Source organism: Rhipicephalus sanguineus, chromosome 3 (genome assembly GCF_013339695.2).
Source record: "Rhipicephalus sanguineus isolate Rsan-2018 chromosome 3, BIME_Rsan_1.4, whole genome shotgun sequence".
Lineage (NCBI taxonomy): Eukaryota > Metazoa > Arthropoda > Arachnida > Ixodida > Ixodidae > Rhipicephalus > Rhipicephalus sanguineus.
The window spans coordinates 144,294,459-144,317,380 of NC_051178.1; positions in this window are offsets into that span (position 1 = coordinate 144,294,459).

A 22,922-nucleotide genomic window follows, 5' to 3' on the forward strand; every position below is an offset into this window, starting at 1 on the left:
GCTAGGGATACCAAGAAAACTAGACGTTCACAAAACACATGAATACACTCAAGTGTCTTCATTCTGTGCACCTTTTCAACAAAGGCTCCATGGGTGCAGCCATAATCCCCCTGGGGCATTGTAAATGTGCGTGACCCTCCAAAAAGTGCATTGTCGGGCGCTATTTCGCTGTTCTATTCGATAGGCTGTGTGTTCCGGCGTTACTGTCGCATCTCGAAAATTGCATTGCTGAGTGCCTGTAGGAAGTCAAAATGTGGCACATGGAATTGGGCTGGTCAGGCAAAAATGTCTGATCCAACCATGTTTTGAAAAATGCTGTCAGAAGCTGGTGACCGTGAAACTTCAATTTGATCGGCAGTAGTTGTAGTAGTAATAGTCATAGTACTTTATTCACAGTAAGCAGAGTAATCAGAGTTGTGGCAATGATGTTAACGTTGCAGCCTTTTATAGCAGTGAGCTGGTCAAGCAAAAGTTGTCAGGGAGGTGCATATCAGTTGTGTATCGGTTGCATGCGAGGAGCATGCAACTGATGCATACAGGCAAATCAACATAATCAGCAAATTGGCATATCATTGTCAGGCAACCATAATTCAGCGAAACACCTACCTCCCTTTCCAGCCTTCGACACGAATACCCCACCACCACCCCATGCTTCCTTTTTCACTGACTGTCTCCTGTCTCCTTTGGACACACCCAATTCGGCATGCCAATTCCTCCTTTCTCCCCCACCCCACCCCCTCTTTCGCAGTTGCCCTTTCTTCCTCTTTTGTTTGGGTTGGAGGAGATGGTACGAAGCATATACACACACGAGCTAAGGAAAGCAGTTGCAGCCTTGAAGAATACGAGTCCGCTTGTCCAAACATCAGCTCCAGCGACACCCTGTGATCATGAATTTTTCATGTCTTCAAGCTTCCATCTTCCCCTGATCTTCTTTTTTTTTTTTTGGATGCGAGTAATAAGAGTGACAATGTAGTGGCAAAGTAGTCATTGTAAATAATAGAAGTGATAGATGACAAACAACCATAAGTGAAGGCTTGAGGTAGTGCACGAACAAAAGTTGTGAGGCTTAGATGACTGGTGGACGTTTCTTGGGCATTCAGTAGAAGAGAAAGGTCAACGAGGATTGTGCCACTGCAGCAATCAGTTAACCCTTTCGGCCCTGGCGGTGTCAATTGACACCATCACACAACATTTCCCTAGCACCTCGGAAATGACAACCAAAACTGCTCGTTCTTGGGGGAATACTTTTCAATGATCCCCACTGCGATTGACACCAAAATTGCGGCCTGCTTGCAGAGCTGGGAGCCACAAAGAAGAAGAAGCTTGACCAAAGTCATGGGTGATGCCGAGGCGGGTCAGCTCAGGCGGGTAGGCGTCATTTTCGGGACGACGTACGAAGCTGTTTTCAATAAGTATCACACAGAAAAATGAGACGTGGCTCACATTTTGTGTACTCTAGTGAATAGCAGAAAAAAAAATGCCATTTTTCTCATTTCACAACCGCTGAGCCCTGATGACCTAATTTGATGTCATGTCTATAAATCCATTAATACTTGCACCACTGGCTCAATTTTTCGTTCGTGGTCCTCTGATGTCATGACTATTAGGAAAACATGCACAAAAAAAGTCCCCGACCAAAATAAAAATTCCAGGGCTGAAAGGGTTAAGGTAGATTGCCCCAAAAGAACGTCAAAGCCAAGTGTCAGGTCATGCAAGCAATGAGCAAGGTTGGTAAAAAAGATGGCAGTGTGACAACTGTCGATGCTTTGCGGGCGGCATATTCCTATCAGTTTGAAAGTTTCACCATCTGCAAATGCATGGTTGGCATCGTAGAGTGCATCAGAGACTTCTTTAGGCGGTGCCATAATGTGGCACTCATGACGGATGGGTTTGCTCTAGTATATATAACAGTGACGGTACCATCTTTGACTTGTATGGCGAGGAGACTTATGGCGTCCAGGGAATGTCGGAGAGGAAAAGCAGTGAGGCTAAGGGGAGTGGCATTCACGGTGTTCAGGCAACAGGGGCCAGAACTAGAGGCTGACAGGGGTAGTGGAATTAGAGGTAAGAGGCTTGTAGGAGGCCAAAGAGTAATAAGTAGGGGCAGCAGGTGCCTAACATTTGGAACTGGCAGGATTCATGTAGGTAGGGAAGGTGTGCCGATTTGAGTAACTCCACTGGAGACGACAACAAGGAATGTCTCTGATCTGGTGACAGTGGAAGCATATGGGCTCATCGTTGAGCAATCTTCATTCTGATTCACTGCAAGAGGTCATCGGAGAGGTTGGGGTTTGTCAAGCAATAGCTTTAGAATATGGCCAAGCCTCACGACTTGCTGGGCGCACAAATTGGAGTCCAAACTTCGACACTTTTTGCCTGACTACATCCTGTATCACGGATACCAATGGCAGTTATGTGTCTGATGGAAAGTGGTGCAGAACAGGTAGCCTCAATCCTCCAACGGACAAATTGAATGATGTCATAGTTGGGTGGCTGGCATGACGAAGTTTCAGGTGTATTGGGTAGCCAGGCGAACTGCTGGGTTATGTGGCGGCTTTTCACTTGTTCAGACATACTGCATTATTTTTATGATGGTATCAATGAGTTTAGAGGGGTATTTCCTTTGAGCAGGTTTATTGAGACATGTTTCTGAAGCACACGAAATTGTCAACAGCACAGCCTCTAAAACGCCACTGGGATCTAAAAGCAAGGCATAGCTTGTCAATCTCTGCTCCAGATTTGCTGTTGTTGATTGCGTGCCACATATAAAAATAACTGAAATTTATAAATAATTGAAATAAGACTGAAATTTATGTACTTACTTACGCATAACAAAGTAAATATTGATGCCACAAACTTCATCACAAGCTTACAAACACGCCCTACAAGACATAACCATACGCAGATGCTCACTGAATACACCTCCCATACCGCCTGTTTCAAAAATTCATTTTTTCCATTGACCATAAGAGAATGGAATAACCTTTCCCTACAAATCATAGAAAGCACATCACTAACACAGTTCTTAACTGCACTTGAAAGCGAACCTTGAACCCTGTTAGATAGTTCTGTTTTTCCCCCCTCCTATTGATGTATGAAACTGCACCTGTCACCTGTTTTTTTTCCTTAATGCATTTTCTGCTCTTACTTTGTTTTCTTTCCAATACCTGAAGCCCCACAGGATGCATTTGTCGCCTCGCACTATAGCTCTACTATGTTAAAATGCTTACACCATGGTCTCAAAATGTTTTTAATTTCTTCTTTTTCCATGGTTCTTTTTTTTTCCCTTCCCTTGACTATGGTCTTATTATGCGAGCCTATTTTCTTCATAGTCATATACACTATCGCTCTTATGTTGCACTTTCTTTGTAATTATTTGTTGTTTCCATGGTATCAACAATTTGTGTCACTTTGTATTCAACTACTGTATATGCCCTCCTGCTATGATCCCTTTGGGATTGGCAGTATTTACAAATAAATAAATAAATAAATAAATAAATAAATCATTAATAAACTACATATATGTCCCTCAAAGCATGTTCTAACGATGCATACTATTTCCCCTTTAGCCACTGCACGTCTGCTGAATTTTTTACAGAACGGAAGTTTGCAGATGGGTAGGTGTGGTGTGTGCTCATAGCTTAATTATGTCCTTTTTCCTGGAGTTTAATCCTGTTGCTCTGGCAGTAAGATGCATGTGTGATGCATTGCATTGATATTGAACATTCTTGTTTAAGCATTGGAGTCAAATTGCAAGTACGGAGATGGCCACGGGCATGAGAGAATACGTCTTTTTACTTGCTTTTCGGCTGGTGGATGAGCCTTTGCCATGTGTGCGTGTGTGTGTGTGTGTGTGTGTGTTGAAAGCGAGGTGTTTGTCAGATCCTGAAAGTGTGAAAAAAATAGAGATGTAAGAACAACTGAGAAAGATTTCACTTGTAAACTGACACTTCAACCGTGAGCTTAACCTTTGTTGGAGGGATGCGTGAAGCCCTAGAGTAGTTCATAAACTGGTGGCTGTAGTATATTATACGATATAAAGTGACATCAGTACACGATACAACTGCATGTCTTTTTTTTTAAATGCGAATGCATTTCTTAGTCGGGCTATGTCAGGCGTCGGTGTCCGCGCGCCGGCAGGTGTTATCTCTCCGCTCTCATTCCCTCTCCCATAGCAACAGCTGCGGGCGCGCGCTCTTATCCTCGCCCCTAGCAACCGGAGCAGGTGGTGCGGGCGGAGCAGCAGAGAGTGAGTGGAGAGGAGGAGCGCGCTCTGGCGTGTGAGGGCGCTCGCATCGCGGGAGCTCGGCGGAGCTCCCGCGTGTGTGGAGAGAGGGTAGGTGCAGTGCTTCGCCGCTCCTCTCGCCGTTCGCTCTCTCTCCTCCCTGTGCCCCAATCTCCCGTCCGCTGGAGTGAAGCGCGCGCCTCACTCTCGACCGTTCGCTGGCTGGGCGCCTCTCAAGGCGATGGCAGAAGTCGGTGAAGGCGAATGTCTGACGGCGTCATTAATTTACGCCATTAAAATTACGCCGTGTACTCTCGGCGCAAGAAATGCATTCGCATTTCCTCACGATTCCCTTCGGGGAGGTGGGGGCATTTTATAATGGCTTAGAATATGGTGCCTGACATTGAATTTTTTTTTTGCATACTCTACTTTGAGTATGCAAATCTCTGAGTGCAGTCATAACATGTACTATCATTTTCTTTTTGTTATACATCTTTATGCAGCCGGGCCTCACAAAAATACACTGCATTTTCGCCTGTACAGATTGCATTGGCCTAGCATTGTTCAGTCTATGGCAGCCACCAATTTATGCGTCAACAATTGTCAATCTTGATGTTTCACTCTGACAAAGGTTGGGCCCACAGCTGAAATGGCTGTTTACCAATCAGAATGTCCTTTCTCATTGCCTTTTGCCTAAAACTTATAACAGCAGGGTATGTATCTACAGACCTCTTCTACAGTCTGGCCCTCAGTCGGGCTCTTCTACCAATGGCTGTGCCTCCCACGTTGCCAATGACTTCTACAGTCTGGCCCTCAGTCGGGCTCTTCTACCAATGGCTGTGCCTCCCACGTTGCCAATGACTATGTTAATCTAGTCCTCTTCAGAGGGAGGATACAAGGTTGAGTACTGACCCTTGTGTGGTGTATTGTATCAAAGGTTATGAGACACTCTCTTTCTTTTTGACCATTATTAGTGAACACTGTTATTTTTTTTATTTATTTTCATTACCTCAGTAATGTACCCCAGAGAAGGGGTTTTACAAGTTTGAGTGGGCACAATTATTTGTAGAAAATGCTTTCTCTGGCATGCTTGAATCAGTCAGTGATGGAATGGTGCACAAAACCGTTGGGAGGACCAATCCAATTCATTTGAAGTCCTCATAGAGAATGATGACTCCGCAGAAAATTGCATTACAGGAGGGCACACTTTGGCTGATGTTGAGGTGACTAGAAGGGTGACGGGCTGGTGTGATGGCTGAGGTTCAAGTTGCTTTGTGGTGTAGCAGTAAATCTGTGAAAAAATCAAAGGTGAGATATGTGACGTGATGAAATGCGTTGAAGGTTATTACCATGCAATTTCATGGCAATAACAGTTGAGTTATGGGAATAATCGGATCGAAATAATGAAATGGTGAATTATTGAATGCACACTATAAGTTTACACACAAGCTCTCTCTGGCATCATGGATTTTAAAGACATCTGGATACAACTACTTAAAAGGGCCCGTAAACAGGCTGCGACTTTTTTTTTACACCCCCCAAACAAGCTCGCTAATTCGTACAGTAGACCGCGGCGATCACGTTTTCCGAATATTACAGCGCTGCGCGCAGCGCAGACCCTTCATTTCGAAAAACAATTCCCGCGCCTCTTTCCTACGCCTGACCAATCCTCCTCGTACGCGCAGTGACGCAAACTCGGCGATCGGCGAGATTAGGTAGCACTGAGCTCGTCGATTGGTCTAAGCCAGGCCATGCCCAGATGAGCGAAGCGTGGCGTCCAATCGCCTCTGTGGTTTCTCAAATTTCATAGGAATCTGGATACAACTTAAACCCGGAGAGGCCCCGCCCAGATGATCGAAGCGCGGCTGGTGATCGTCTTCGCGACTGAAAAAATAGTCCCGTTTCTGCACTCGGCAATGCTCCTGAAGGAGGGGTTACCGGCCGTCTGGCTCATGGCGCCAGTCAGGAATGCGCTCCCATTGGGGCAGGCTTGTGTGCATGCGCCCTTGAGGAAGAAATGCCGCTGACTTCTGAAGTAGTTATTTATCGGTGAAAATGAACTACCCTGTGTTCTAAGGAAGCAAAAAGGACTACACATTGGATGTTTCGGGAACATTTACTGAGCCAAAGCAGCCCAGATAGGCAAAAATGCTTTTAAACTCATGAAGTCACACTGGCGTACTGGTTACGGCGCCAAATTCAAAAGCTGAACTTCGAGCTTCAATTTCTTTTCCACCAACCAACTCGTTATCGTGAAATAAATAATAATAACATTGTTAAAGAATATACTGTATTGAATCATTCGCCCTTCACGCTCGCTGTGCGCATGCTTTGAATTTTCAGCGGCGTGATTCGTCCAAACTGTTTCGGCTCGCCTTGTCAGGTTGGTCAACGTTATTAGCGTTAATTTTTCGCCAACCGCCTATACTCGCAGACATATTGCCTAGATGATATGGAAATCTATAGGGGCACTGCAGCTAAGGCACAAGTTTGAGCTTGCTGGCATCGAGAATAAGACATAATTACTAGCAAAACGGAACAGAGACGTGAAGAACGAACACGCGACCAGGCTACTCTCCGAAAACTTTAAAGCTTGTGCGTATACACGCACGTATAATTGAAACCAGGCGCTGTGCGTGGCAGTCAAGCATTCTGCCACAGAACCACGCCAGCGCTTGAAACTTTGGAAAAAAGACCCCACACATGTTATATGCTGGTCGAGGAGTTACGTTAAGTGTCCCTGATTACAGCAGAGCCTGCTTTGAATTGTCAGCGGCGTGATTCGTCCGAACTGTTTCGACTCGCCTTGTCAGGTTGGTCAACGTAATTAGCGTTAATTTTTTCGACATATTGCCTAGATATGGAAATCTATAGGGGGTTGTTGGGCAGGGAGAGCAGATTTAATCCTATCAGGGAAAAGGGAGCGTGCTAGTTTTAAAGGTCTTCGATCGTAATGTGTTAACCTCTCGTTTGGACACATCTGGTAAAGAAGAGTAAGAAGAGCCAAGCAGGTTGCAGAGCGGAAGCACAACCGTAATGAGGAAACGGGAAGCGTAATGCTGACATCCTCACTGGACTACGTCACAGATATGGGAATCGAAGGCTTTTCGCTGAGAGATACACATCGACAACCAGTTCAGTGGAAGTTCGTGAGCAGGGCGACGCGGAGCACACGAAAACAACGTCGACAGAGCGTACCCATTTCGAGTCACGTGAGGAACTTTCCATGCTTGTTCAAGCGACCCACAGCATCTTGTCTTTGGGACCAACAGCGAAGGGCGGTCCCAAAGTTGCGCGAGGCCAAGACATCTACAGATGCCGGCCTTCCTGCGACTTATGAGGAGGCTGGAGCCTTCCTGGACAGAAGCCGACAATCAAAAGGCAGCTCGTAGATGTGTCCACGGGAGCAGTACTTCGAAACATGCACAGAAAACTCGCGAAGCCGAGGCGCGCCGGACGTGTCCCACCAGCCGAGAAAAGCTGACGAGTACGGCACTAAGGGCTCGACACCGGAAGTCCAGTCTGCTCTCCGTGGACGACATGCTAGAGTCTTGGGTAGGCAACGAATCCCCAGTAAAAGCACACGAATCGGCATGCATCCCACAACCGACCTGCTGAGAGCGAGGCATGGCCCGCAACAGGAGGTGCAATCTGCTAGCCATAGGCGTGCCCTTCAATGGGGGGGGGGGGGGGGAAGGTTCATCGCGGCGCCCCCTATCTAACTAGTCAATGTATGGGGCAGACTTTGCCCCCCCCCCTCCATTCGCGCGCACGCCTCTGCTGCTAACCTTGTCGATATTCCCGACGTCATTAGTTCAACCGAGGGAAACTGCAAGCATAGGCGTGCGCACGAGGGGGAGCAGGGAAGGGAGGGGGGGGGCGCAATGTCTGCCCCATGCTTTGACTTAGTAGGGGGGGGGGGGGGCGCTGCGACGAACCTTCGCCCAGGCTTGGGACCTACGACTTCCCAGTGGCAGATATCTGACCGATGATAAATTATTTTTTGTATTTCTGGCCATGCAGAATTGCAAACGAAATGATGACCGCCGGCTCGTGGCTAAGGCTCGTGGAGCCTGGAATGTAGTTCTTAGGAGCTCAGATGGCCTTAAACTGTTCCACGGGTTCTATCATGAATCGAGCTGGTCACTCTGGTATATGACTGTACCTTGGAATGTAGTATACCATATTGCGTACGTTACGAAAGCCTAGAGGTTGTTACTTGTGATTTATTTCATTTGTTCTTATATCTTGTGTACTTTCGGATATTAAGTGATACAAATATCAGATGTCGATAATTGTCTTAGTGCCTCTGATATGTACTAATGTAAAAAATAAACCCACCACCAGGAAGCCTTGGTTGACTGATTAAATGGCTGACTGGTCTTAATTGCGATTTGTGTATTCTGCAGCTGTGTACTGTTGCGTAACTTGTACGCGGCAATGGTTATCGTGAACACTGGACAGACAATGGTAATTCCAGTGATTGTAAGGGTCTGGGTGGGGATGAAACACTAAGCCTTAAATTTAAAATCTAGCGTTTTCTGTCAAGTTGAGCAATGAAAGCTAAAACTGGGTGAAAAACGCAATGTGAAACGCAAGTGCCTGAAGTGGCGACTACCAACATTTGGAGGTGCTTTCGCTGGACATTAAGCAACTCTAATGTTCCGGCACCCCGTACCCCCACCCCACCCTTATTTAATGCGGCGTTTCTTACAGCAAGGTGTCCTTTTCTTGGTGACCTTGCTGCGGGGCACTGCATCCAGCGAACGAATCCTGGACGCCTGGTAACCTGCATCAATCCTATTCAGTTGCTCTGCTCAAACCCGAGACACTCGGTAGTCGGTAGACTATTTTGCGAGATAACGTACGCTGTTGGTATATCGCTTGAAATGCGTCCCTTTTCCCGTTGAAGTAATTTAGCAACTGCGCCTCACTTTCGAACGCTCCCGCCAGTTATTCGCGGGCATAGTTTTTTGTGCCGTGTCTAGATGGCACCACAGTTGCTATGCTTCGGCGAGGCCGCCAGATTTAAAATGGACCGCTGTCTTTCGACGTGAGATGAAAAGAAGCACAAATGCAGAGCTTCGGTTACGGGGTGGCAAGGGTGCGCTCGCTGTCTATGAGCCAGTCCAAAGGAAAAGCTCGCTCACTTACTCACTCACATACTCATGTAGTGTTTCTAATTCCAAGTCAGTCCAATATATTTACTCATTCGGGCCTGTCTTGTCATTGTTTAAAGTGAAGGGTTATGGCCCTGCAGGTTTTTGACGATAAGGGCCCCCAGGACCTGTAATGTTGCATTCCAAGAACGATTTACTTCCCATCTTTACCAGGCTGGCCGTTTCGAGCAGCGCATCATTGCTTAATTTTAATTGTTGCATCTATTGCGAAGCTTGTTTTATTTCGGACTCGACTAAATGACAGTGGTGGGGGGGGGGAGGGGGATGCGGTGACACCCCCCTAATGGAGAACCCTGCGCACGCCTATGGGTGGTGTCCGCATGGCACTATACTATAAGTAATGCACATCAGTCAGTCAGTCAGTTTATTTTCCTTAAAGACCCCCGGGGGGTATTACATAAGGGGTGGGATAAACATGTTCACATAACAAATATATTAAGTAATACATGGGTTACAATTCTGTACATTTCTTCGTATTTTTACAAAACATACATATAAATTAACACACTTAAACTTTATTGAAAACAAAATCATACTCGGAGGCTACTTGACAGAATATGGTCAGTTACGTGTTGTGCAAATAAAGATGGACATGTTATGTCGACAATGGCAGGAGGGAGGTCGTTCCAGTCTTTTGCCGTGCGGAGAAAAAATGATGCTGAAAATGTTGATGTTCGAGCACGCATTAGTGAAACCTGCAGTGGGTGGCTTGTCCTGAGCGATATACGCGCTGCGGGTTTGATGTAACATGGTTCATGCAGATGGGAACTGTGAAAGAATTTATGGTAGAGACAAAGTGAAGAAATGCGCCGACGCACAGCGAGCGATGGAAGATTGGATAATGCTTTTAGTGACGTAACGCTGATGTCGTATGAATACGAAGAATGAATGAAGCGAGCTGCACGGTTCTGAACTGATTCTATTGCGTTGATTTGGCGCGGCCGCACGTCGCAGCTAAGTGCTCGAAGGCTCGCCGCGATCTTCGATCGCGCTGCGGAAGCTTAATAGGCGGCCTTGGCTAGCAAGCTCTCTTGGCGTTTCTTGATCCTTGAACTGTCCTAGTAGGCCATGTGGGGGTCATTTGGTGGTCATCTAATGGGGTTCAACGTCCCAAAGCGACTATGAGAGGCACCGTAGTGGAGGGCTCTGGATAATTCAAGTTATTTAACGCGCGCTGACATCGCATAGTACACGGGCCTCTAGCATTGTGCCTCCATCGAATTAGACCATTTCATCGCTCGCTGCTAGCCTTTCTGCACGTGTCAAGTTTGTTGTTTGTTCGTGTATCTTTGACACTGTGTTTTACTACGCCTATATGTAAGCTATCGAAGTTTAAAAAGCAACCGCCCGAGAACGATGTAGTGCTATCGAGATACAGTGGTGAAGGACGAAGACGAAGTGCCCGATAAACATGTAGCTTCGTACACCTGCATGTCTCCTGCGTTACATATATATGTCATTCATTGGTGGCAGCGATACCGTCTTTACGACTCCCAGAGACGGTGACACCGTCACCCACAGCTTTTGCGAAACGAGTGTTGACAGTGTCGTCGCATGTAGACGTCCCACGCCTATATATAGCCAATCTGACAGCACTCGCAGAATGACCGGAAAGAACGTTGAGGGTGAATAATGCAGCCGGTAGCGTAGACACATTTTTAATATTTACGGATCAACAAGGTAGAAAGGGCGTCGTCGGTATCAAGGTGGTATATCATCGTAGTCGCATACACGAGCCTTTAGTTCAATATTGAGCGCCGTGTATACTCTGCGTGGGCGTCGGAAGCATAGAGAAAGTATCTTGAAGGAAAGCTTGTTTCCATATCCTATACAGTGCAGTAGCGGAACTTCCGGTTGCAGTCCGATGCGGGAGTGTCACGTGACCTGCGCAGAAACTTCAGGTGTGCATGTCATACCACCGCCTTAAAATTTGAATGAGAGAGAAGGTTATGCCTGGCATTGCATAAGTATCGCTCTTTTGCCAGTGTCAGTGATTGGCCCGTGTCACTGGGGCGCCAGTAACCTACACCGTGCCGCTTCGCGGTTCTAATTTGCCACCATCACTACTGCGGCTGCCATACCAGAACCGACTGCGACGTGTCACTCTACCAATGGCTTCGTATGTGACGTCTCTGCTCAAATCACGTGACCCTCCTGCATGGGAAAGCGACCGGAAGTTTCCCTAATGCGCACTTTAGGATATGAAAACGAGCTGAAGGGAATCGCCCCCCCCCTCAAAAAAAAAGAAGAAAAGACGCGTTACTGGCGTGCAAGATGCGAAGCCTGCAGCGAAGCTCAGTGGTGTGGTGGTGTGCTAGAGACCAAGCAGGCGATGCAGTCACGTGTGGGCGACACGTTCGTGCGACCGGGCTTCTGATTGGCTAGCCCCATCTGCAGCTGCCGCTGCTGTAGCGTTACGTTATTTCGGAGCATGGATTCAAGACATCGGTCAGTTCCGAGATATTCGTACCTGCTGTAAATGATGGGAGCTGCCCTGGGCAGCATACAAGACCTCTCTTCAGTTCCCGAAATAATAAAGCTCACAGTTATCTTACTGTTCTCAGATTTCCTTCGATCCAGCATCCTTTTTCGTACATTTCCTCGCACCACAGCGCACAAGCACCCTGCGCTAAGCTAAATTTATTGATTCCGTTGTGAAATTATAAAAAAAGAGTTTCCTGCTTCTTAATGAATATCGTGAGGTCCCTCATTAGAGACTATTTAATTTCGACGGATCAATCTTCTCTTCTGCTTGCGTAGTATGACAGTTTTCGTAATCCATCATTAGTAACAAAATTTGCCCACTGCAATGCCTATATCCGCACGGTTTTGAATTTTGTAGTTTCCATTTTGTTGTGGGTGCTTTAATCATTCATGCACTCTTCTTTTTCTTTTATTTTTCCACCGCACATTCCATTCTCCAAGCCTTCAGCTGAAAGAAAGAAAGAAATGAAGAAACGTTGTTTAACAAGTGACGCTTTCGTTGTCGCTACAACGTCATAAGTCAACGTTGGGCGTGGGAGTAGGTTGTTTCGCCTTCTTGGCATCTTTTTGCTCGTTGCTTGCTTGCTTAACTGAACAGGCCGTTAGTTTTAGGCTCACATCGGCGAGACGCCAAAGCGCGACATTTCTATTATGCAGGGTTGCAGGGGTCTCTGTAACACACCCGAAGAGACAAACGGGCATCGCGGCCAACGCACTCACCCTCCTCCCGCCCCGAGAGGCGGCAAAACGAAAGGCGACGCGTCGACAGCGTGCAGTGCGAGAGTGCGCCAGATACTCTCGCCAGTGCGCCAGACACCTCGCTTATCGAATCTTCGCCACGCCGGCGCTCCGGGGTTCGAGTCAGTTGGGAAGCATCGCTCTTCGCGCGGAAGACGAATAGCTCCTCCCGCGCAGCACTCACTCGCGGAATAACGTATTGCCGCCACACTTCTGATTCTGTCCTGCGCGAAGGGGCCCCACTAGACTAAAGGAAAGTTCAGTTCAGCGAATTCACGCCTTTCTCGCTCACGCGGGCGCTAATACTGTGCAACGGCGTCGTGCGAGCTGCGGGCTGACCAGGATCATTCATTAAATTGTCACTCACTCACTCACTCACTCACTCACTCACTCACTCACTCACTCACTCACTCACTCACTCACTCACTCACTCACTCACTCACTCACTCACTCACTCACTCACTCACTCACTCACTCACTCACTCACTCACTCACTCATCTATCTATCTATCTATCTATCTATCTATCTATCTATCTATCTATCTATCTATCTATCTATCTATCTATCTATCTATCTATCTATCTATCTATCTATCTATCTATCTATCTATCTATCTATCTATCTATCTATCTATCTATCTATCTATCTATCTATCTATCTATCTATCTATCTATCTATCTATCTATCTATCTATCTATCTATCTATCTATCTATCTATCTATATCTGATTCAATTTAAATTAATTTAATTTATGACCGCCGGCGGTGTAACATAATCATAAACCGTCGTCAGGGGTTACCGGCACAATTATATACACGCACGTGTACACCAGGTAACATAGTAGTCATCGTTTGTACTTAAAATATGCACGCGTGCATGGACATCCTGTAGAATACCATAGTAAATTATTAGTAAGATTACCAACGCTTCGCGATCAGTTCGTACCTGTGCTTGCCGGCAAATTGCGGTAGCTAACAATCAGGAGTCAGAGCATCGGCTTATAGTATAGGCCACCCCCTTTAAAAGGGGATACCGATAGACTGCCTCCAGCTGCGTAAACAGTGCACGCATTTAGCGCGCACTTCGATCCACCGTCGGCTGTGTTTCGACATTGAAGTTTGGATGAATGCTAGCGATAACGTTGGTTAACGTATAGCGCGAGCGCTCGCGCAGCAGGTGGTTTGGTATTGCACCGCGGATCGGCCTTCATTCGTTATTCTCAACGTTACCCTTGTTTCAAAGTGTCGGCGATAAAAGTTGCAACCTCGCGTTCTCCAGAGGGCTTTTCTTTTTGGAAAGGGTAGCGGGCGCAGCCTTGACCTTACTTTCATATCGATGCTGTAAAGATGGACGGATGAGACACGAGGGAGTGTAGACGTTTACAGATTTCATGATTTTGGTTCGTAACGGGATGGCACGATGTATCAACCAGAGCACGCTTGAACTGTTTCAGAACTCCGTGCTGTACTTTACGCAAGTTGATTTGGAATTCGCAGTGCTTCAATGAGCTATGTTTATGCGCGTGTTAAAGTTTCTGTATATCATAGGGGTGCCACCGGCGGGTGTTTCCGATCTACGTAACAAGTACTTATGGAATAATCTGTATTTTATGTCGACCTTAGTGTTGTTATTTGACTGGAATTTGGTATCAGGGTTAGAGTTGGTATGCAAGTGGACTGCGTGTTTATGCGATATTTTAGTTTCTGGCTTGACTCATTTAAAAGCGCTGAACAGACGAGGACAACGAAAAAAAGAAATCTCGTGTGCAGCGCTTGTGTAGTGATCTCTCGTCTGTCCTCTTCTTTCTTTCTTTCTTTCTTTCTTTCTTTCTTTCTTTCTTTCTTTCTTTCTTTCTTTCTTTCTTTCTTTCTTTCTTTCTTTCCTTCCTTCCTTCTTTCTTTCTTTCTTTCTTTCTTTCTTTCTTTCTTTCTTTCTTTCTTTCTTTCAGGCAACTGGATGCGTAAACATATATAATGTGGCAAATTAATGATGCTTTATCGTTCGTAATCGAGCAATTGGGTCAATAAGTGCGATAGAGCGAATTCTCTGCCATGGAAATACTTAAACATCACTGCGCTGTGTGTTTATCCCCACAACTTTTGACTTCGGTGGTGTACTCGGTGTGATTAGACAAGGGGCTCCGTCTAATGTAATTGTATGATATGCAGTTATATAAACCGTTTTGTACGTCTCACGATGCGTACGAATTCAGTTCTCTTTTTCTCTACGCGTATAAGCGTCTCGTTCATTTACATAAACTGATAATTCTACATGGAAGGAGCCGCTTCATTGAGATAATAATGAATATACTTATCATACACATATGTCTGTTGTAGTACCACCTTCAGAGACAAAGTATAACTGGTACTATTAATCGTCATCACGAGATCATCCTACTCGATGAAGAGTTAAAGGGACACCAAAGAGCAAAACGATTTTTCTCGCATTAGTAAAGTAGTCTTCCACTACACCAAAAACACCACGCTTGCTGCGAGAAGACGCTTAATAAGCGAGAAAACGCGCAAAAAGAAAATACAGGTGGCGACGCCACCTTGGAATTCCCGCACCATTTGCCGTGACGTCACATATTTTTGACGGCGCCTGCTTGGGCCTACGTAGTTCCTAATCGGTTAAATCGAAGTACATTGTCCTCTGAGGGGGCCAGAGACTTGACATAACGAGTTTGTGGAAATTTCGTCGAGCCAGTGGCGCCAAAATACGTTAAATGCTCTTTGAAACCTTTTACGTCACGAATTACAAAGTTCGGCGCGAAATTTAAAAATGATACTTTGAACTTAATTTTCTCCTCTAATAATAAACATATGGTGGTGAAATAAACTACACAAGAGTTCTCCGAGCACACTTTATCAATCTAAACCAATTCATTGTTTCTCTTTAGTATCCCTTTAAAATATCTCAACTCCTGAATAATTGGAAATGAATTTTCATTGCTACTCGTCGAAAGGTTTGGTTCGGTTTATGGGGTTTTACGTCCTAAAGCGACTCAAGCCATAAGGGATGCCGTAGTAGAGGGCTCCGGAAAATTTCGACCATATGGGGTTCTCTAACGTGCACTGACAACGCACAGTACACGAGCCTCTAGCATTTCGCCTCCGACAAAATGCGACTGCCGCGGCCGCTGTCGAACCCGCATCTTTCGGGTCAGCAGCCGAGCACAATAACCACTTGGCCACGCGGCGGCACTCGTCGAACGAGACGCGGGCGAACTGCGACTGGTAACCGGTTTCCTTGTGAGTTTGCCCACCCGATTATTCGTTTTTAAGGCTTTCGTCAGAGCTGGCTTCTCCGCAGTAACTCATACGGTGCGGAGAAGCCTGCCTTACTCATTATTCAGCCGTCTTGTTGCACTATACTCGTTAATACTTGTCTCTTCCCGCCAACCGACGGCGATGAAAAAGACGATGACGACTTTCGCCTTCGAGTCGCCTTAAGCGAATGCTTATGGGGCCTTCTGAGTTTTGTTTTATATTTCATTTTTTTTCTATGCGCTGTAATACTTCTCATCATTCTCTCGCGTTTTCTGATCTTCTTGTTTAAGTATAACTTAGCTGGTTTCTTAATCGTACGGTTAGCACCCTTTGTGGGTATGTGCCATGCGTTGAAAGTGACTCGGCATCAAACATGACTCTCTCCCTGGCCCGACACGGTCGTGCTGACGTTCGCTCCGCCCTCGAATCGGTCGGCAATGCCTCGGAGCGCACTTTCGACGAAGACGATCCGGAGATAGACAAGGTATGCGCATACGACGACGCACGTCATTTGCCGCGCACCATTATCGCGCCGCGCCTATATCGAGAGGCGCAACACGGACGACGACGGCAGCTAATGGTGAAGCGGCGCGTGATTCAATTAGCGAACCCCTTAGGGAGCCTCATCGCGTTTCGCGACGCCGCTCTGATGAAGCTAACTCGGCGTTACGTACTCGACGTGCTGGCGGAGACGCAAGCCTTAGCTCTTGGCGTAGTCTATAACACCGTACGTCTCAGGAAAAAAAAATTATAGTAAAGAAAGGGTAAAGCAAACACGAGGCTTAGTCGGGATGGCAGTAACTCGGGCGTGCGCGTAACCTGCACGTGTGTGCTCGTTGTCGAGCTGCACTTCAGAAGGAGTGAATAGCGAGGTATATAAGGAGAGTGCACTTCCGTGCAATTTTGTTATGTTATGTTTTTCTTTTTTTTTTCCGAAGAGTGCATCGCGACATAGCCCCAGGCGCACGTCTCGAAGTTCGTCTATACAATATCGATTGAGCTTTCTTTTTCTTCTCGATAGCACAGCGTTTGCTTTTATGGAGCACTAATTGAGCCTGCCACGGGTCTTGTGATGTGCTTTGTAAGGAACTTCGAGAAGTATGTGGAAAGCCTTATTAAACTATGTGAAAGGATCGTGCTGTTATGATTTCAGCGTTACCAACTTCAACAACAAGATGGGGTGCATTGCCATGCTTTCTAATGAATCGCAGCCAGTTGAATGGCTCAGTACAAGTGAACTATGAGCGCTGATGTCGTTTCGTTGTCCTGCTTACTCAAACTTTAGTTTATTTCATAAGCCCCTGTGAACACGTTATGGTGTGTTGTGCGTCTTAAATCTTAAAGCCACTCAGTATATGTATGAAGGAAAGAAGATGGCTTTTAAGCGCCCGTTTTTCTTTGTTAGACACAATATTAATGAGAAATTTATTGTCTGTTCTCATCAGTATATGTGTAATATCTGGAGGTTCTGTAGGCTATATCAGGTAATTGATATATGGCTTTCTAGACTTTTGCAGCGGTCATTGAAAGCATAAAGCGCGCATCTCTTAATTTTTGCATACTTTTGAAACGAATACTATTTCCTCGACTATTTCGCTCGTTTTCGTGATGGCGGACCGCTGCCTAGCTGTCGTGTTTCTCTTCGAAGTATGCAATGCGTTTTTTTTTTCGATAGGCGCGGTTTCGTTTTGCCGGCCCACCACATCTTCGCTGAAACGATGATGACATTAAACATCATCATCATCATGAAGCTACTGTGTAAGCAATTACAGTACATTCCTACGCGTCCGCTGTGTCCCGATCTCAAACAAGTTGATGATATTGACATCGAAGTAAAACGAACGTAATAATAATATCTGGGCTTTTACGTATCGAAGCGAAGATATGGTCAAGAGGCACGCCGTAGAAGAGGGCTCCGGAAATTTCAACCATCTGGTCTTCTTTAACGTGCACTGTCATCGCACGGGCCTCTAGCATTTCGTCTCCATCGAAAAGTGACCGCCACGGCCGGGACCGAACCCGCGATTTGGGGTCAGCCATTTCCAGTATTTGGGGAAATCTGTATACGTGGCGCCATCTCTCGGCGGCGGCAACGGCGTCCTGCCATAACTGAATTGGAAGTAGGCGAAAAAAACCTTATCTCACGAAAAAAGCTAGTTACCGAACACGACTCCCGGTTTTATGTAGCAGAGACTCACTGGAACATTTTGGTAACATTGCACTACAAAGCGCGTGGCGTCCCAGTACAATTGAACACCGTCCATTTGAAACACATGGGGCCCGATTGTAAAATATTAGACGCTGTGGGAAGCGACGTGGTTTGTAGTGCGATACTGCAATTTTACCAAAATGTTCTAGTAGGTCTCTGCTGTATAGAACCGGGAGTCGTTTTTGGTGATTAGTTCGTTTCGTCAGATATGATTTTTTTCGCCTATTTCCCATTCAGTTACGGTAAGCCACCGCCGTCACCGACGAGAGATGGCGCTACGTGCACATGTACCCGAATCCTGGTCATGAGCCTAGCACTGTAACCACTGTACCACCGCGGCGGACAGGTTAAACAAACTTGTACCTCGGGCGAGAACAGTATGATCTTATATAGCCCGTTGACTCCTTGTGACCATCCATACCGGTAGTGGGTGTGGCAAGGCTGCCACAGCATAGTTTCGATGACGAAACCTGCCTTTGTGAGAACACCCATGACGACAAATCTCTGTGTAAGCGTTGGATAAAAGCATAAGGCATCCTGAGCATCGTGCCGTATAGGTGAAGTTGCGCACTTTGACGACGACAAGTGGGTCTAGAATGACAGGAGTGTCGTGTCATTTTTGTCCCTTCTGTTCTCGTCAAATTGCGCTACTTCATCTATATGGCATGATGATCAATTACCAACTCGCCCAACTTTTAACCTCATTGAGACATCCTAAAACATCGACCACTGTTGTTTGTAGCAGTCTACGAGATTCTCTTGTGTGTCCCGCCTCGTTGGCAGGTCTGCCGATACTCCGGGTCGGCTGTAGCCAGCGCTGAGGGACTAGCGTTCACGGCTGGACTGGACCTCCTGTTCAACTTCAAGGCCATCGTGGTGGTCGGCGTCGCCATCTATCTTCTCACTCTTCCGAGCAGACTGGAGGACTCCGCGGATGGGAGACCGGGCGGCGACGTGAACAGCGGCGGCTGCGCTAGCGGTGACCCGGGCAAATGCTTCGGCTTCCGCCGCGAGCTCCTCGACTCCATGGACCTGTCCCGAGACCCGTGCGAAGACTTCTACGGACACGTGTGTGGTCTGTGGCCGGCCAGCCACCCTGGATACCGGGACCAGCTGCACTACCTCGAGGCAACGCAAAGCACTTAACGTTGCATACACTATAGTTGCTAATGGCTACCCTACGAAGGAAATTTCGTTGTAGCAAAACGCACAGTTGGGCTAGTTTGCTTAACGCTCGTATGAGACAAAACGCAAACGAGACGAACGAGAATTAAGTACAGAACATTATCATTTGTTGGCTTGTGCGAATAGTAAATTTTAGGTCCGAAGCGAATTAGAAGCGAATAGTGATTTGGTCGAAGCGAATTTCGAAGCGAATTCGAATAGTTTATATCACATAATAAAGAAAAATGAGCATATTTGTCAGGACCCAACTAATCAGCGCAATATTTTTAAAGTTGAAAAAGGCATATGCATATGCCATTCTTTTTGGTTCGAAGGGAAGTGGAAGCAACTTTGAGTAGTAGCAGGATTTGGCTTTCTGTAGAATGCAAGTGATAGCATGTAAAATACGTTACGTTTTAAAATTTACTATACTTAGAGCATGTAAACCTGTATACAAGCTATACCTGGAGCATATAAGCTGGTATAACAAGCGATCTCGTGGTCAACTGATATGTGCGCCTGCGGGAAAGAAGACGTGCTTCACTGCAGCACAGTGGTGACACGCGGGCAGCATAACGCATGCTTCTCTTAACGTCAGCGCGTCATGATTTACCCATTCTTTCTGGGAAAATAGAGAAATTAATAAAGGGCGGTCTGACGGAATTCGTGATGTATGCGAATTTCCGATTGGCGGTTGTTGCGGCAATTTGCGCTCTTGCACTGCTGGCAAAGTTTTTGCCTGCAACGCCTACTTCGAAAACTCAGTTCGAAAACTTCAATGATCATCTTTTCCACCCAGAACATATAGCGAAATCCGTCACACTGGTCATTATTAAATTCTTTATTTTACCAGAAAGAATAGGCAAATGGTCGCATCATGACACGCTGACGCTGCGAGGAGCAGGTGAGATGCTGCCCGCGTGTCACCACCGTGTTGCAGCGAAGCACGTCTTCTTTTCCGCAGGCACACATTTCAGTTGACCACGAGATCGTTTCTTATCCTCTTTCTCTTCTTTTTTTTTCGCTGGCAGCAGCGAAGCCCGCCGTTTCCCCGGTTTAGCGGCAAAATTGGGACCAGGTATTGCTGGAAAATATAACCCTTGTAGCTGCAAACTAGCAGGCACAGCAAACGACCACCCCTGATTACTTCCAGTAATTCAAAGCTCCTTGCATCCCGCTTTTTGTATGTTTGGTTAATTCGAAAATCTGCCTACTAATTAGATTTTCACAGTCCCAGTCACTTTGAATTAACGAGGTTTTACTGTATGTTCATTTATATTGAAGTGGGGCTTCGCGGCAGTGCAAATTTCTCTTGGAAAAATGTATTCACCGTATAGCACACCTCTACTGCAGTGAAACCACCTTTACAGGGGGTTACATGCGGTTTATAAATGTCTATTCGTTCATTTCGAATACTTCGAAATTTCCTGGGATTTAAATTCGTTTCGAAGCGAATTCGCATAGTGTAATATTCGTTTGAATATTCGAAGTGCTCGAATATTCGCACAAGCCTAATCATCTGTCTTTTTTATAATATTTTCTCCTCTCTTGTTTTTCGTCTCGTTTGCGCTCTTTCAAACCTAAAATGTATTTGAAATGCAGGGATCGGCCAATAGCACGAAAGTATGAAAAGAAAACACTTGCAGCTGCGGTTCTGTATATGGGAAATGAGTGGTATAACATGCTGTCATATAAAGCGGTTTCTATGGGGGCTCAGGTAGAGCGCTCTCAGAATGCTTGTTGAGGTTTTACGTCCCAAAACCACGATATGATCATGAGGGACGCCGTAGTGGAGGGCCCTGGAAATTTTGACCCTCTGGTGTTCTTTAACGTGCACCTAAATCTAAGTACACATGCCTCTATCATTTCGCCTCCATCAAAATGCGGCTGCCTCGGCCGGGATTCTATATCCCGCGACCTTCAGTTCAGATGTCGAGCACCATAACCACTAGACCACCGTGGCGGGTAGGTAGAACGCTCTCTGTAAGTGTTCTATCGCTCATATGACGGAACATCTTGGAAGCTTGGCAACATGCATCAATGTATGGGTTCCGAGGTACACGATGCGCAACATTAAATTGTAGCTGAAAGCCAATTCTTGAATATTTTCACATTTAGGTTGGGCTTCGCTACTGCCATTTATGTTCGTCTTGCATTTTGGTTCGATAAGCCTGTGAAAAGGCAGGTACTGCCTGCGACATTGCTGTACAGCTGATTTGTGCTAGCAGCATACACGTAATCACTCTATTCGAATTCGCAGGTCAAGACACAAAGCCTGGTAGCTGAGAAGATGAGAAGCGTCGGACTAAGCGCCAGGTGCCACGCGAAAGAGACCTTGACTATGGCTGAACAAGTGTCGCTGGCCTACTTGATCTGCACTGACACTTATCGACACAAAAGCGACTTTTCCTCGACGATAAAGGACTTCATCTTCGACAAGTTGGTGCTGTTCAACCATTCTCTTACGAGGAACCTGTCCATCGTGATCAAGGAGGCACTGGTGACACTGGCTATGAAATGGAATGTGCCTCTTTTCTTCCAAATCGACTTCTCACCGCATCCCGAACTTCCAAACGAAACCATAGTAGTCATAGACTACAGCTTAACCCTGCTGCACTGGATGAATCACAAGAGGAAGATCTTGACACCCGAAGCAACAGCCTTGCTAATCGCGGAGTATCTCTATTCGAACTTCTCAACGAATAACGGTATTGACGGTCGCCGCACGTCGGCGTTGCTTCGGATGGACGAGCAACTCGCAACTCAGTGGGCTTTCATCTTGTTATCTCAGAGCGGACGTCGCTGTTTACGTCACCTCTCACTGAAGCAGCTACGACGCGAAGTCGCAGTAGAAGAGTGGTTCGAAGCCATCCGTAGAAGTGGACTCGGCGTACTGAGCGCCGGAGACGGCGAAGTGTTAACGAGCGAGCGCCTCTTCGCTGCCGTCGACGACGTCGTAAGCGCGCACACGGGACGGCGCGACCTCTTGCTGCGAGATTTCGTGGCGCTACACGTCGTTCGACAATTAGCGCCGTTCACCTCGTATCGGTTCGTCGACGCTCTCATGAACGATCCGTCCCACGCAGCGGCGCGGGCGTACGTCGTTAGTCAGTGCCTCTCGGCAGTTTCGCGCCTCGTCCCAGGCCGATCGCTGATTAACGTAGTGTTCCACGACGCAACCGTTTCAAAGGAGCGCCAGGGACACGCGCTGAATCACCTCCTACGAATATGGAACCTGACGACGAAATTTCTGCTCGGAGCGGACGTGAAACGGATGGAGCAAGACGGAGAAGGGCTTCCGCTATTCAAGCTGCCGGTCGTCTGGCAGAACGGACTGGTTGGCAGCTCCGGCGTCAAAGAAAATTACCTGAAGCCTTTTAACGTCGACCAGCCTTTCATCGAGCTGTACCTGAGCTCGATGGCGGCGCTCAGGAGCAGAAAGCGAAACGAGACCGTCAGGTCGTTAAGTTTTGCACGAAGAGTCGGGAAAAGAACGGGACTGTTGACGCTGCGCAACGCTCCGTCCAGATTCGACGACACCGCATCGGACGAGAGCGTCTTCGTGCCAACGACCGCTCTCTTCGAACCTTTCTTGGCCCTCGACAACGATCCTTTCACTCTCGGTGCCTTGGGCCAGTTCCTTAGCCGCGGT